At 47.3% G+C, this 15,103-nt stretch overlaps 1 non-coding gene and 2 pseudogenes across 1 annotated transcript; 1 reads left to right on the top strand and 2 right to left on the bottom strand.

Annotated features, from left to right (window-relative positions):
* Positions 1-2,256: 2,256 nt before the first annotated feature.
* On the top strand, positions 2,257-2,473 carry LOC139229529 (small nucleolar RNA U3). Its single transcript, XR_011587733.1, has one exon. It is a non-coding gene; the product is annotated as a small nucleolar RNA U3 (small nucleolar RNA).
* Positions 2,474-5,910: 3,437 nt separating this feature from the next.
* Positions 5,911-6,140, bottom strand: LOC139229517 (U2 spliceosomal RNA; annotated as a pseudogene).
* A 141-nt stretch (positions 6,141-6,281) lies between these two features.
* Positions 6,282-6,513, bottom strand: LOC139229522 (U2 spliceosomal RNA; annotated as a pseudogene).
* Positions 6,514-15,103: the final 8,590 nt, after the last annotated feature.

The following is a 15,103-nucleotide window of genomic DNA, read 5'->3' as shown; positions in this document are numbered from 1 at the left end:
GAATGAAGAAATTCCTCATCTAAATCTTACATTTTTCGAGGAGGTAACCAGGAGGGTCGATGAGGGCAGTGCGCCTGATGTAGTGTATATGGGTTTTAGCAAAGCTTTTGATAAGGTCCCAGATGGTAGACTGGTCACAATAATAAAAGCCCATGGGATCCAGGGCAAAGTGGCAAGTTGGATCTAAAATTGGTTCAGAGGCAGGAAGCAAAGGGTAATGGTTGATGGGTGTTTTTGTGACTGGAAGGCTGTATCCAGTGGGGTTCCACAGGGTTCAGTGCTGGGTCCCTTGTTTTTTGTGGTATATGTCAATGACTTGGACTTGAATGTTGGGGGTATCATTAAGAAGTTTGCAGATGACATTAAAATAGGCTGTGTGGTTGATAATGAAGAAGAAAGCTGCAGACTGCAGGAAGATATATATGCACTGGCCAGGTGGACAGAACAATGGCAAATGGAATTCAATCCAGATAAGTGTGAGGTAATGCATTTGGGGAGGTCTAACAAGGCAAGAGAATACATATTAAATGGTATGACACTGCAGAGCGTAGAGGAACAAAGGGACATTGGAGTGCAGGTCCACAGATCCCTGAAGGTAGCAGGCCAGGTAGATAAGGTGGTTAAGAAGGCATATGGAATACTTGCCTTTATTAGTCAAGGCATGGAATACAAGAGCAAGGACTCTGTGCTCTACGGGCTGTTCCAGGGACACACACCGAGACAAGACATCACCTGCTGCTGGAGGGCCATCAACTCGGTCAAAGACGCTCTTGGGTCTTGCCGAAACTTGCTGGTCTTCCAGAGCAAGGAGATGTCCATGTCTGCGTGTTTCAGACTGACGCAATCCAAGATCCAGGAGTACGTGCTGAGGGACGCACTTAAAATTGGTGCAGTCGCCGCAAAGGCACGGTGGGGAAGGGCCACAGTTTAAAGCCCTTCTGCCACGGTAAACCCGGGGGCAGGAATCAGTATAAAACTCCCCTCGGGCTGTACTTGTAACTTCTTTTTTGTGTACATGGAGCACCATGATCTGTAAACACCTATGTAGTGCCATGTACAATGCAAGGTCTGTTTCGTAATGCACGTTGGAAAGGAAAAATGTAAATGTACCGTCACTCATTCCGTGTACTGTATAGTGACACATGTGATGTAATTTGTTGAATGTACTACAATGTATCCCGTATTGTATCGAATTGTACTTGAACTGGAAAGCAAGGAAATGTATCGAACGGAACTGCCGTCAGCACCCAAATGTAGTGTATGGGAATGCTGACCGCAGCTAAATGTACCGAATGTACTGCACAAATTTTTATATGAATAAAGTATATTTTGAAATTAAAAAAAAGGATTCTCCCGCTCGCTGTCGTCTAAGACCTACGAGGTAGACGACAAGAAAGACTGGGAGGCCGCGCGGTCTGTGGGCTTGACGTCATACAGCCCGGCATAGAAGGATTTGCTGATCCTCAGCATGTCAGGCTGTGAAGACGTCACAGAACCATCTTCTTCCTTTAGGCTGGTGATCACAGAGCTCCCTCTGTGTACCTTTTGGAAAAAGAAACGCGAACACGTCTCATCCTGCTCGACGGAGCAGAAGTTGATTTTGGAGGACTCTGAGGCAAAGAGCGAGGCTTGCTGGCCCTTCACCTCTTGGAGTTTCTCCGCGACATCGACCCCCATCGACTGCAACAGGAGCAGGTTTTGCATACTCTCCTGGAGTTGGGACAATTACCTCTGTCTCCCTCTCGCCTCCTGAACACCTTTGATGATGAAGAAACTCTCAATGTTTGTCTCGATTGTTTCCCACCAGTGCATCGGGGAATCAGAGGGGTTTTACGGCTCTCCAACCTTTGTAATCCCCCTTGAGTTCCTCAACGTTTTTTGGGGTCAACAGTTTCACGTTGAGCTTCCATATCCTGCCAACTTTCTGGTCTTCCTGTGGGAGGCAGTTGGCCAGTAGGAGGCAGTGGTCGGAGAAGAACACCGGCGAGACATCGGTGAATGAATAAACAGAACAGTTGCTGGAGACTGGTGGCTAATTTATGCAAATCACCTGCCTGCTGGGTAATGGCAGAACGACAGAAAACTGTATTTCTTTTTCACATAATTCTAACTTGACAAATGGTGAAATGAGATTAACTGTATTTATATTGGATTTTGTATTGGGCACTGTGAAAGGGCGAGAAGTGGATCGGAGCTCAGCCTGTGTTAAAGGGGGTTTGCTGAGGGTGGAGAGCGGCACGGCGGCAGTTTCAAGTTAAGACTATACTTTTAGGGATCATTTCTATAGGTTTTTACTTGAGAAATGTGTTCTAAAGTGTCTGGTCTCACGAACCACGAGGAGGAGTTACAGCATTTCCTTCTGAGCGTGAAGCAGGCCATGAGTGTTGCTTTTTGCAAGAGCTTGTGGCCATTGATGATCGTTCCCTTCTCTCAGTGTGAGAGCTGTGGAGGGAGGAAATGCATTCTGAGTGGTTAGTACTTTAAACATTAAAAATCAGATCTTTTTTATTTGTACAAATGAATTCTTGAGTTTGTAATTCAAGCTCTATTTCAACGTGTTCACTTGTATAAAAAGGTATCCAGGTTTTTTTTATTTCAAAATATACTTTATTCATATAAAAATTTACACAATACATTCGAAAGCAGTTCAGTATATTTGGATGCGCTCAGCAATTCCATACATTACATTTGGATGCTGACCGCAGTTCCGTTCAATACATTTCTTTACTTTACATTTCAAGGTACGATTCATACAATCCAGGATACATTGTGGTACGTTCATCAAGTTACATTACATGTGTCACCATACGGTACACAGTGAGCGTACAGTTACATTTCTTTCCAACGTGCATCACGCAACAGTTTTATGCTCCAACAAGCTGCTTGTATTGTATAACCCGTGTAAAAAACTTGTGCTCGCATGTGATGCGTCGTTGGACGGAGTCGTATGTGTATTACAACAAGCTAACGTTGCGGGGAAGTTGCAACCTGTCACCTATGTTTCGAGGAGCTTGTCTAAGGCCGAGAGGACCTACAGCATGATTGAGAAAGAGGCATTAGCGTGTGTGTTCGGGTTAAAGAACCTGTTTCCCTCAAATTTGAGCTGGAAACCGATCACAAGCCCCTCACATCCCTGTTCGCTGAAAACAAGGGGATAAATACTAATGCCTCAGCCCGCATACAAAGGTGGGCACTCGTGCTATCAGGATATACCATCCGCCACAGGCCAGGCACCGAGAACTGTGCGGATGCTCTCAGTTGGCTACCATTGCCCACCATGGGGGTGGAAATGGCGCCGTCTGCAAACTTGTTGATGGTGGCGCAGCCCGCAGACTTGTTGATGGTCATGGAAGCGTTTGAAACTGATAAATCACCTGTCACGGCCGGCCAGATTAGGACTTGGACCAGCCAAGATCCCTGCTGTCCCTATTAAAAAACTGTGTACTGCATGGGAGCTGGGCCAGCATCCCCGTTGAAATGCAAGAGCCAATCAAGCCGTTCCAGCGGCGAAAGGATGAGCTGTCCATTCAGGCAGACTGCCTGTTGTGGGGTAACCACGTAGAGCTACCAAAAAAGGGCAGGGAGACGTTCAACTCAGATCTCCACAGCACACTCCCAGGTATAGTATTGATGAAAGTGATAGCCAGATCCCATGTGTGGTGGCCCGATATCGACTCTGACTTAGAGTCCTGTGTACAGCAATGCAGCGTATGTGCTCAGTTGAGCAACACACCCAGAGAGGCACCACTAAGTTTGTGGTCCTGGCTCTCCAGACCATGGTCGAGGATCCATGTTGACTATGCGAGCCCGTTTCTCGGTAAAATGTTCCTGGTAGTCGTGGATGCTTTTTCAAAATGGATTGAATGTGAAATAATGTCAAGAAGCACCGCCACCACCACCATTGAAAGCCTGAGGGCCATGTTTGCCACCCACGGCCTGCCTGACATACTGGTCAGTGACAACGGGCCATGTTTCACCAGTGCCGAATTTAAAGAATTCATGACCCGCAATGGGATCAAACATGTCACCTCGGCCCCGTTTAAACCAGCCTCCAATGGGCAGGCAGAGCGGGCAGTACAAACCATCAAACAGAGCCTTAAATGAGTCACAGAAGGCTCACTCCAAACCCGCCTGTCCCGAGAACTGCTCAGCTACCGCACGAGACCCCACTCGATCACAGGAGTGTCCCCGGCTGAGCTACTCATGAAAAGGACACTTAAAACCAGACTCTCGCTGGTTCGCCGCAACCTGCATGATTAGGTAGAGAGCAGGCGGCAGCAACAAAATGTAAATGATGGTCGCGCCACTGTGACTGCAGCTAAATGTACTGAACAGCTTTTGAATGTACTGTACAAATTTTTATATGAATAAAGTATATTTTGAAATGTAAAAAAAGACACCACGCCGGACCAGGAAATCGAACCCATCACGCCCAACAGCCCAGCAAGGCCAGGCCAACAACACTCCAGCCCAGCGAGGGCACAGCCAACACACCAGAACAGACATTTGTACCGAGGCGGTCCACCAGGGAAAGAAAGGCTCCCAACCGCCTCACCTTGTAAATAATTTTCATTTTGACTTTGCGGGGGGAGTGATGTTGTTTATCTGTAAAGCATGCACTCCCATGTTCCGCCACCAGAGAGCTCATCCCCTGAAGTCCCAAGGGATCCCAGCATCCCTTGAGAGCACTGTATATAAGCCGGCCCCTAAGGCCTGTTCCTCATTCTGGAGTGTCTTATTAAAGACTGAGGTCACTGTTAATTTAACCTCCCTGTGTGTGGCCTCATCTGTGTTCAGAACACAATAGGATTTACTTTAGGTGTCTTAGTGGCGGCATTTATTGTTTGTCAACAATCAGTGTAATACTGATAGTTATTCGAATGGGGCCTGTCATTTTTCAGCCTGTCTTGATGACCACACACATGCTGCAGACTAGAGATGGCAGAAGGTATATTCGACAGCATTATGTGCCCAATCTAACATGTGCCCAGACTGATGAGGAGGACCAGACCTTACACCCCCCGTACTTACAGGGAGAAGCGGTCTTACCTCAACTTGTCCGATAATACCTGTCTTTGGAGACCTGGCTTCTACAAGGAGGTTATCAGTGAGATATGCCAGCTCATCGGGGGAGATCTGCAGCCTGCCAGCAACATCAGGACCGCACTGTCCGTCGAGGTCAAGATCACTGCAGCACTTTCGTTCTACGCATGAGGTTCCTTTCAGACCTCAGCTGGCGACATTTGCACTATATCTCGGCACGCCACACATTGCTGTATTCGTCAGGTCACTGAAGCCCTTTAGGCATGCAGGATGGACTTTATCAGCTTCCCTATGACCAGGGAGGCTCAGACTGAGAGGGCTTTAGGATTCTACCGATTTGCTAACTTCCCCAAGGTGAAGGGAACAATAGACTGTACGCACATCGCGATGCGGGCACCTTTGCAGGATGCAGAGGGTTTTAGGAACCGCAAGGGATTCCACTCCCTGAATGCAACTCGTTGTCGACCACCAGCAAATAATTATGGCAGTGAATGCCAAATTTGTGGGCAGCATCCATGATGCTCACATCCTGCGTGAGAGCGCTGTATCTGACATGTTTACCGGTCAGCCACAAGGTCAATACTGGATGCTTGGTGACAAACGATATGGCCTCGCTACCTGGCTGATGACTCCCCCTGCGTAACACCCTCACTGAAGCCGAGAAGCGATACAACAAGAGCCACAGAGCCATTCGCAATATCGTCGAGAAAACCATTGGAGTGCTTAAGCAGCGCTTTAGATTTTTTTTTTTTTTTATATTCATGTCCAATCGTTATCCAATCGTTCCAATTCTTTGTCAAACGCCAGAGGTCACCCTGCACCAGTCAAGGATCACTCTGCGCCAATGCTCTTAGCCAAAAGGCCTAGAGCCACTGCACCGTTCCTGGAAGTACTGCAATACCAGGTTCGTGCCATGGAGGTGGATGGGTCAGGTCCCCCACACACCTCCGTGGAGGTGGATGGGTCACCAATCCCACCCACCTCCTGTTTACAAAAATGTAAGCATATACCTTCCTGACCAGGGAGAAACCACCCGGAAGTCATGGTGGCTGGTCAGGTTAGTTATGCAGATCTTAGCCAAAAGGCCGAGAAGCAGCGCTTTAGATTTTTTTTTTTTTTTTTTTAAAAATTCATGTCCAATCGTTATCCAATCGTTACAATTCTTTGTCAAACGCCAGAGGTCACCCTGCACCAGTCAAGGATCACTCTGCGCCAATGCTCTTAGCCAAAAGGCCTAGAGCCACTGCACCGTTCCTGGAAGTACTGCAATACCAGGTTCGTGCCATGGAGGTGGATGGGTCAGGTCCCCCACACACCTCCGTGGAGGTGGATGGGTCAAGCCATCCCACCCACCTCCTGTTTACAAAAATGTAAGCATATACCTTCCTGACCAGGGAGAAACCACCCGGAAGTCATGGTGGCTGGTCAGGTTAGTTATGCAGATCTTAGCCAAAAGGCCGAGATATTAATTATTTAGACGAAGGAATTGAATGTAATATCTCCATTTTTGCAGATGACACTAAGCTGGGTGGCAGTGTGAGCTAAGAGGCTGTAGGGTGACTTGAACAGGTTAGGTGAGTGGACAAATGTATGGCAGATGCAGTATAGTGTGGATAAGTGTGAGGTTTTCCACTTTGGTGGCAAAAACAGGAAGGCAGAATATTATTTGGTGACAGATTAGAAAAAGGGGAGGTGCAATGAGACCTGGGTGTCATGGTACATCAGTCATTGAAAGTAGGCATGCAGGTACAGCAGGCAGTTAAGAAAGCAAATGGCATGTTGGCCTTCATAGTGAGAGGATTTGAGTATAGGAGCATGGAGGTCTTGCTGCAGTTGTACAGGCCTTAGTGAGACCACACCTTAAGTATTGTGTTCAGTTTTGGTCTCCTAATCTGAGGCAGGACATTCTTGCTATTGAGGGAGTGCAGTGAAGGTTCACCAGACTGATTCCCGGGATGGAAGGACTGACATGTGAAGAAAGACTGGATTGACTAGGCTTATATTCACTAGAATTTAGAAAAATGAGAGGGGATCTCATAGAAGCATATCAAATTCTGACGGGATTGGACAGGTTAGATGCAGGAAGAATGTTCCCAATGTTGGAGAAGTCCAGAACCAGAGGTCACAGTCTAAGGATAAGGGGTAGGCCATATTGGACCGAGATGAGGAGAAACCTTTTCACCCAGAGAATTGTGAACCTGTGGAATTCTTTACCACAGAACGTTGTTGAGGCCAGTTCATTGGATATATTCAAAAGGGAGTTAAATGTGGCCCTTATGGCTAAAGGGATCAGGGGGTATGGAGAGAAGGCAGGAGTGGGGTACTGAAGTTACATGATCATCCATTATCATATTGAATGATGGTGCAGGCTCAAAGGACCGAATGGCCTGCTCCTGCATCTATTTTCTATGTTTCTATGCTTCTATGTTTCTATGTTTCCCCGCCCGCTCCCCATAACCCCTTATCCCTTATCGCTTAAGAAACTGTCTATTTCTGTCTTAAATTTATTCAATGTCCCAGCTTCCACAGTTCTCTGAGGCAGCAAATTCCACAGATTTACAACCCTCTGAGAGAAGAAATTTCTCCTCATCTCTGTTTTAAATGGGCGGTCCCTTATTCTAAGATTATGCCCTCTAGTTCTAGTCACCCTATCAGTGGAAACATCTTCTCTGCATCCACCTTGTCAAGCCCCCTCATAATCTTATACGTTTCGATAAGATCACCTCTCATTCTTCTGAATTCCAATGAGTAGAGGCCCAACCTACTCAACCTTTCCACATAAGTTAACCCCCTCATCTCTGGAATCAACCAAGTGAACCTTCTCTGAACTGCCTCCAAAGCAAGTATATCCTTTCATAAATATGGAAACCAAAACTGCACGCATTATTCCAGGTGTGGCCTCACCAATACCCTGTATAACTGTAGCAAGACTTCCCTGCTTTTATACTCTTAAGTGTTTGCAGATCATGGTGCTCTATGTATACAAAAGGTTTACCATTGCAGCCCGAGGGGAGTTTTATACTGATTCCATCCATTGGGTTTACCGTGGCGGAAGGATTTAAACTGTGGCCCTTCCCCACCATGCCTTTGCGGCAACTGCACCAATTTTTAGTGCGTCCCTCAGCACATACTCCTGGATCTTGGATTGCGCCAGTCTGCAACACGCAGACGTGGACATCTCCTTGCTCTGGAAGACCAGCAAGTTTCGGCAAGACCAAAGAGCGTCTTTGACCGAGTTGATGGCCCTCCAGCAGCAGGTGATGTCTGTCTCGGTGTGTGTCCCTGGGAACAGCCCGTAGAGCACAGAGTCCTGTGTTACGGAGCTGCTCGGGATGAACCTCGACAGCAAACCACTGCATCCCTTTCCAGACCTGCCTTGCGAAGGCGCAATCTTAAAGGAGGTGGGTGACAGTCTCGTCTGCCCCACAGCCGACTCGGGGGCACCGTGCCATACTGCTGAGACGCCGGCTGTGCATGAACGCTCTGACGGGTAGGGCCCTCCTCACCGCCATGCTCAGAAAACTGTTGAAGTCACAATTTCTTTCTCAGTATATTGTATTCTTAAGCTTTCATTTCCCACCCCCAGTTTGGTCACTGATGCACTGCTGCAGCACAGATGCAGGATCACTGACAGGCCGCCAGTCGCTTGGGTGAGGCTCAGCAGATGTCTAGAGGGTATAAAATAGACTCGGGCAGCAGCGCGGAGTGGGCGACAGAGAACCGGCAGCACCTTTTTGCACTCTGCCCGATTTTCTTTGCTACTTTTGCGGAGTGCGAAAGCGGGCTGCCGATTCGCTATCGCCCGTTCTGCCGCCCGAGGCTAATTTATGCCCCTCGGTGTCCAGGTTGGGCGAAACCCAAGTATGAAAATGGAAGAGCGCGATTTGCGTCCACCAGACGAGAAGTGAGGCGACCCTGACGCTGTTTCCAGGGTCACGGTTCATTTGAATAATGGTGGTGGTGAGCTCCCGGCATCAGAAACACCACATCCGGTTTCCCGGTTAGGAAACTTGCATGCAATGTTCCCTCTAAATTTTTTTTCCTCCTGCACGGGTCCTTTAAATTTGCTGCATCGCCATTTTTTGGCGTATTTGAAGAGTTACGCCCTTTTTTTTAGGCCCGGCTTTGCCGGAAAAAAAACTTTAGCTTTTCCCCGGTCTCATTTTTTTTTAATTGGCGCCGTGTAGCCTGTCCTTTAGCTTTGGAGGGTGGAGCCTAAGGTCTGCGCCAAAAAAAGGAGGCCAGCCCCTTCTGCGTATGCACAAAAAAAATGAGGTTTTCTACGAGACTCGTATGGGCGCGCATGCCCAGTACACCTCTCGGTCTGCATTCAGCCATTTTTAAAGAGCCAGTTGTGTGTGAGATCTTTTATTCTGAGTGGAAAAAATCAGATCTGCAATATGCAATGCGGCTCAAGGACCAAGAATCTCTCACAGGATGACGTGGAGGCACTAGTTACTGTAATTGAGGCCAGATGGCACGAGCTGGACACCAGCAGAGGTCAAATAAAAGGTTCACCAAAAGAAATGAAGAGACGCTGGAATCAACTTTCACAAGATTACTGTGCAATGATGACCACACTGAGGACCAGAGGCCAGTGCAAAAAGAAATGGCAGGACCTTGGTCAAATAGTTAGTGTAAGTAATATTTTCACTTATTCACTGGAATTGCAATTGTAAATGTGACCATCTGTATGTCCCACCCAGCAGAAAGACACCCTCTCTAAAGTTATATTTTCATCTTTGCAGGGGAAGGTGGCCCACAACAAAAGAGAGAGAACTCGAACAGGAGGAGGCCCGGCAAATCTGCACCCACTGACACCCTTGGAAGAGAGGGTCGCTGCTTTGATGGGTCCTGCCTGGAGAAAAGCAACCCCCACTGCACAAGCTGGGCCGCACACTCGAGGGAGAGGGTAGGTCCTGAAAATTCCACAGTCTGGCTTTGCTAAACGTTAAGTGCTGCTTCGGTTCATGGGGATGTCTCCGTCAGCTACGCTTCGGTTGATACAATGTGCTATCATTCATCGTGGTCCTTCAAGTGAGCCTGCTGCCTGCGCTGTGTGAGCCTACACATGCCATCCTGCCCTCTCCGCTGCTGCTAACCATGTGTCTGTTCTGTTATATTTTGCAGAACTTGAGACCATCCCTGACGAGGCTGAAGCCAATGCAGAAAAAGATTCAAATGCAGACGAGCCGGAAGAGGAGACCATCTTCCAATCTGACCTTCCAGACCAAGAGTATGGGGTTGAGGGGGAGGGGGAGGATGAAGCCCCCTCTGTTGTACTCACTCTGGAGGAGGTGCTGGTGCCGTCCCTTTCCTGAGTGGTGCGAGTGTTGGGACATTTCATGGTTTCACACTGTCCGAGGCTGTGTGTTCCAGCGGGGTGCAGCGAGCCACACCCAGGGTGAGGAGGGGTAGGAGAGCTCGACAGCACTCTCCTGAGGTGTAGGATCTAACAGATGTGGTTCAGATGATGGCAATGAGTGGGGAGAGCATTGACCTTACGTGATCGTTCCTGGACACCATCAGTGGGGTGGGTGATGAGGCATCGGGACTGTCGGAAGAAGTAACAACACTCTCGCAAGAAATGGGAATACTGTCTGGGCATGTTAGGAATGGAATGTTGCAGGTAGCTGATACACTGCCGATGCACAAGAGGGAGATAATGTCGGAGGTAGTTGAGACGCTGACGGGGCACATGAGGGAGTGATTCTGCCGGCCGACACTCCGGCCCTCGAGCCCGTTGAGGAGAGGAGAGGTGGTGGGATGGTACTTTGAAAAAAATCAAAAATTCAAGAATTGCATTACACTTCCAATTAACTCTCCCTTTTGACTTTGAAAAAAATTTACATTTATGATGCATATCCTCTGTCTTCTTCACTCACTCCAAAACTTCGGCTAAAAACAATAGCCTCTTTCTGCACCGATTTTGTAATGTGCGCTGATGTTTGTTAAGTGCCCAGAAGGTTTTTTAGGAATGGTCAGATACGCTGACCGAGGAAAAATGTAAGTTGGCCAAACTTGCTTAAATCTCAAAAACTGGCGCAGACATCAGGTTACTCCCCCTATGACGCAAAACAATCGTAACCTTAGTGAATTACGTTGGCGCAAGAACTTTGGGGAAACTTGGAGATTTTTATTTACTCCAAAAAACGGTGCAGATAATTGGGGAAAATTGAGCCCATAATCTCTAATTAAAAGGACAAGACAGTTCAAGGAGATAGCCCACCTCCATCTCGGGGCAACTAATAATTGCCAATAATTGCTGCCTTGCCAGTGTCGCTCACACAATGAAAACATTTTTTTTTTTAAGTACATTTTTTTTGTTGGAAAGTTTGGTCATTACTTGGGGGCAGAAACTGCCTGTTCAGCTATGGAATTTAGTTTTGAGTTTAGCCCTGACTCATGAGGTTAAAAATCTCTATTCCTCGATGTTTGTGAGTGGAGTGAGTTTGCCATTCCAATTTGAGGAGGCACCTCTTTCTATCTCTGTAAGTCCCTTCAGACCTACAATCCTCTGCGATCCTCCAATTCTGGCCTCTTGTGCATCATCAATTTTCATCGCTCCACCATTGGCAACCGTGCCTTCAGTTGTCTAGATCCCAAGCTCTGGTACCCCCTCCCTAAACCTCTCTACCTCTCTTTCCTCCTTTAAGACGCTCCTTAAAACCTTTGGTCAAGCTTTTGGTCACCTGTCCTTAAGTGGCTTGGTGTCAACATTCCTTTGATAATCGCTCCTGTGGGACGTTTTGTTACATTAAATATAAATGCAAGTTGTTGTTGTTAGAAGGCAGATGCACATATTTCAAAATTGTCCACAACTGTTGATTTGGAAGTTGAAACAACTGTGGGGTTCAAGCTGTGGCAGGGAAACTATTACTCATGATTCTTGCTCCTGGGAACTACCCAAGGTCGCTTGCTGGAAAGTACGTTTGTGTGTGGGCAGGACTAGCCTCGACTGTAATGCCCTCAACAAAGTATTGTAAACAAGTATTGCCTAAGTTGTGTGGTGTAAGTGGTTTTGACCCTGGTGGTTTCGAATCACCCCTCTTACAATAGTTCTAGATACTGGAATTATAGTCGTGAACAGTGATATACAGTCATAGACAGATTTTTTTCAGTCTCCACCCCCACCGAATGCTTTTATTCAAGTTAAAACACACCTGCACCCAGTAAAAACACACCCTGGTAGTGTAATACAAACACAGTACAACACACAGTCTGGCCTGTCTAAACAGGCCCCTAACGTGAAGTACCCACGTCTAAAACACCCCTGCTCTGATTCAAAATTGCACCAATCTGTCCAATAGAATGTGCGTACGCTTATGATCCTTGCAAAAACCTCCCCACTAAAACCCCTAAGGCTTGGTCGGGACACACGGCACCCTTTCACACTATGCGGTGGTCCTAAAGATGCGTGGGCTGGGAAAACTGCTCACCAATTACCCCTCTGGCTTACTCATTGCTTCTCCCAATGGGGCGTACCTTCTGGGTCTTCAAGTCCAGTCTCAAGGTCAGCTTTCCAGTCGAAGTAGCGAGGCTCTCTTGTGTTTCTTCTCTCCGTCCCAGACAGAGTGCTCAGTCCTTGTGCTTTGCAAGCAGGCGTAGAAGAGGGGAGCAAGAGAGAGATGGCAACCAAAACTGCCTCTTTTATACTTGCAAAAATGCTCCTTTTCGCGCCAAAAGTCCAGCTGTACTTCCCCTGAGGCTGTGCAACTCAAAAGCAAACTCAAGTCTCTGGCTTGTTCCTTTGTCAACTGGGCTGTACCTCGATAAGTTGGTCCAATCAGTCTGTGGTCAAATCGCTTTCCTTTGCCTTTCGATGGCCTGAAACCCCGGCCACTTTACTTAATGTCTCACTGATGGGTTCCCATTCCATGACAAAAGGCGCCCATCAACCATGATGTTCCTGCTGTCAGCCATTCTCATTCCTGTCCAGCTGATGTGTATTCCTGTGGGGCATGTTTGGACCTGCCCCTGGTCAGTGCTGTCTGCTCTCTGCAGTAGCAGAAAATGTGTCCAAGCAATGTAAGCTTTTGCTGTCGGGTTTTCACCGAACCTTACAGTGGCAAGTCTCCTATAATTTCCGTCGGACAATCCCAGCGTGTGACAATCCCAGAAGACATTTACCATCCCAGCTCGCTCTAGTTGTGCTGGGAAATTGTACCTTGACAGGAAAAATAATGTTGGCAGAATGTCCCTGCCCTTGTAAAACAGCACGTCCTTTGATTCATCACCACAGCACCACAGAAGTTTCAGTGAAATAAATCCCTTTCTAAACCACTCACCCGTGTGCATAAATTAAGGTATTTCCTTTTCAGCATTTTAACATGAGGCGAATCAGCAGCCATGGTGGAGTTTTTAACCGGATTTTTGTTGTCAGCATCTTCAGATCTGTGCTCTTATAATGATAATGGAAATTATTGATGAGATTTATTTTACCCTCAACAGCTATTTTGTCACGGAGCTTTGCGAAGTTTGTTGAATACAATTATTTTAGTTAAATGTAATGATTTTGCACAGGGTCCCGCTTTGTAGATTGTTTACAGGAATCCTCTTCGTGCATAACAGTGAGAGAAATGAGTCAAGTATCAAAGGATTACCTCATCTGTTTTTGTGGTATTGCCCAACTCCTCTACAAAATTTTTTTGTAATTCCCATTGTCTGCCCACCTTCACATGTTCTACCCTTATCATGAAGATTAGTCGGCTTTGAATCTGTCATGCAATTACTTTGACATTTTCTTCAGGAAACCACAAACCTTGTTGAACATATACTTAAAAACATAAGAAATAGGAGCAGGGGTAGGCCATATGCCCCCCGAGCCTGCACCGCCATTCAATAAGATCATGGCTGATCTGATCTTGGCCTCAACTCCGCTTTCCTGCCCGCTCCCTATAACCCTTGACTCCCTTATCATTCAAAAATCTGTCTATCTCCACTTTAAACATATTCAATGACCCAACCTCCACAACTCTCCGGGATAGAGAATTCCAAAGATTCACGGCCCTCTGAGAGAAGAAATTCCTCCTCATCTCCGTTTTAAATGTGCAACCCCTTATTCTGAAGCTATGCCCCCTAGTGTGAGATTCCCCCACGAGGGGAAACATCCTCTCTGATCTAACCTGTCCAGCATCCTCAGAATCTAATATGTTTCAATAAGATCGCCTCTCATTCTTCTAAACTCCAATGAGTATAGGCCCAACCTGCTCAACCTTTCTTCATAAGTCAACCCCTTTATCTCAGTAATCAACCTAATGAATCTTCTCTGAACTGCCTCCAATGCAAGTATATCCCTCCTTAAATATCACTCAGTGTACCAGCCTGCACTATCACACCAGGTCCCACTGGAGATTGAGCAGTGGGAACTCCCAGCTTTAGGAATCCCCACCTCTGCCAACATCATTGGCCTTGTAAGGGACAGCCATAAATTCCACCCCTTACAAGGCATTGTGGAATCTCCTGGAAGGTCTCTGTCCTTTACATAGCTTTGGGTACTGTTGGGGGGGATGATTCACCAGGGGAGGGCAGCAGCAGCCAAGTTCATGGCACCATGGGTGGCGCTGCTGCACAGGAGGGCAGGAAAAAGAGTGGGAGAGCGATAGTGATAGGGGATTCAATTGTAAGGGGAATAGATAGACGTTTCTGCGGCCACAACCGAGACTCCAAGATGGTAGTTTGCCTCCCTGGTGCAAGGGTCAAGGATGTCTCGGAGCGGGTGCAGGGCATTGTGAAAAGGGAGGGTGAACAGCCCGTTGTCGTGGTGCATATAGGTACCAGTGATAATAGGTAAAGAAAGGGATGAGGTCCTACAAGACGAATTTAGGGAGCTAGGAGCTAAATTAATAAGTAGGACCTCAAAACTAGTAATCTCAGGATTGCTACCAGTGCCACGTGCTAGTCGGAGTAGGAATCGCAGGATTGCTCAGATGAATACGTGGCTTGAGGAGTGGTGCAACAGGGAGTGATTCAAATTCCTGGGACATTGGAACCGGTTCTGGGGGAGGTGGGACCAGTACAAACCGGACGGTCTGCACCTGGGCACGACCGGAACCAATGT

This window comes from Pristiophorus japonicus, chromosome 18, assembly GCF_044704955.1.
Source record: "Pristiophorus japonicus isolate sPriJap1 chromosome 18, sPriJap1.hap1, whole genome shotgun sequence".
NCBI lineage: Eukaryota > Metazoa > Chordata > Chondrichthyes > Pristiophoridae > Pristiophorus > Pristiophorus japonicus.
This window is presented reverse-complemented; position numbering and strand designations above follow the sequence as displayed.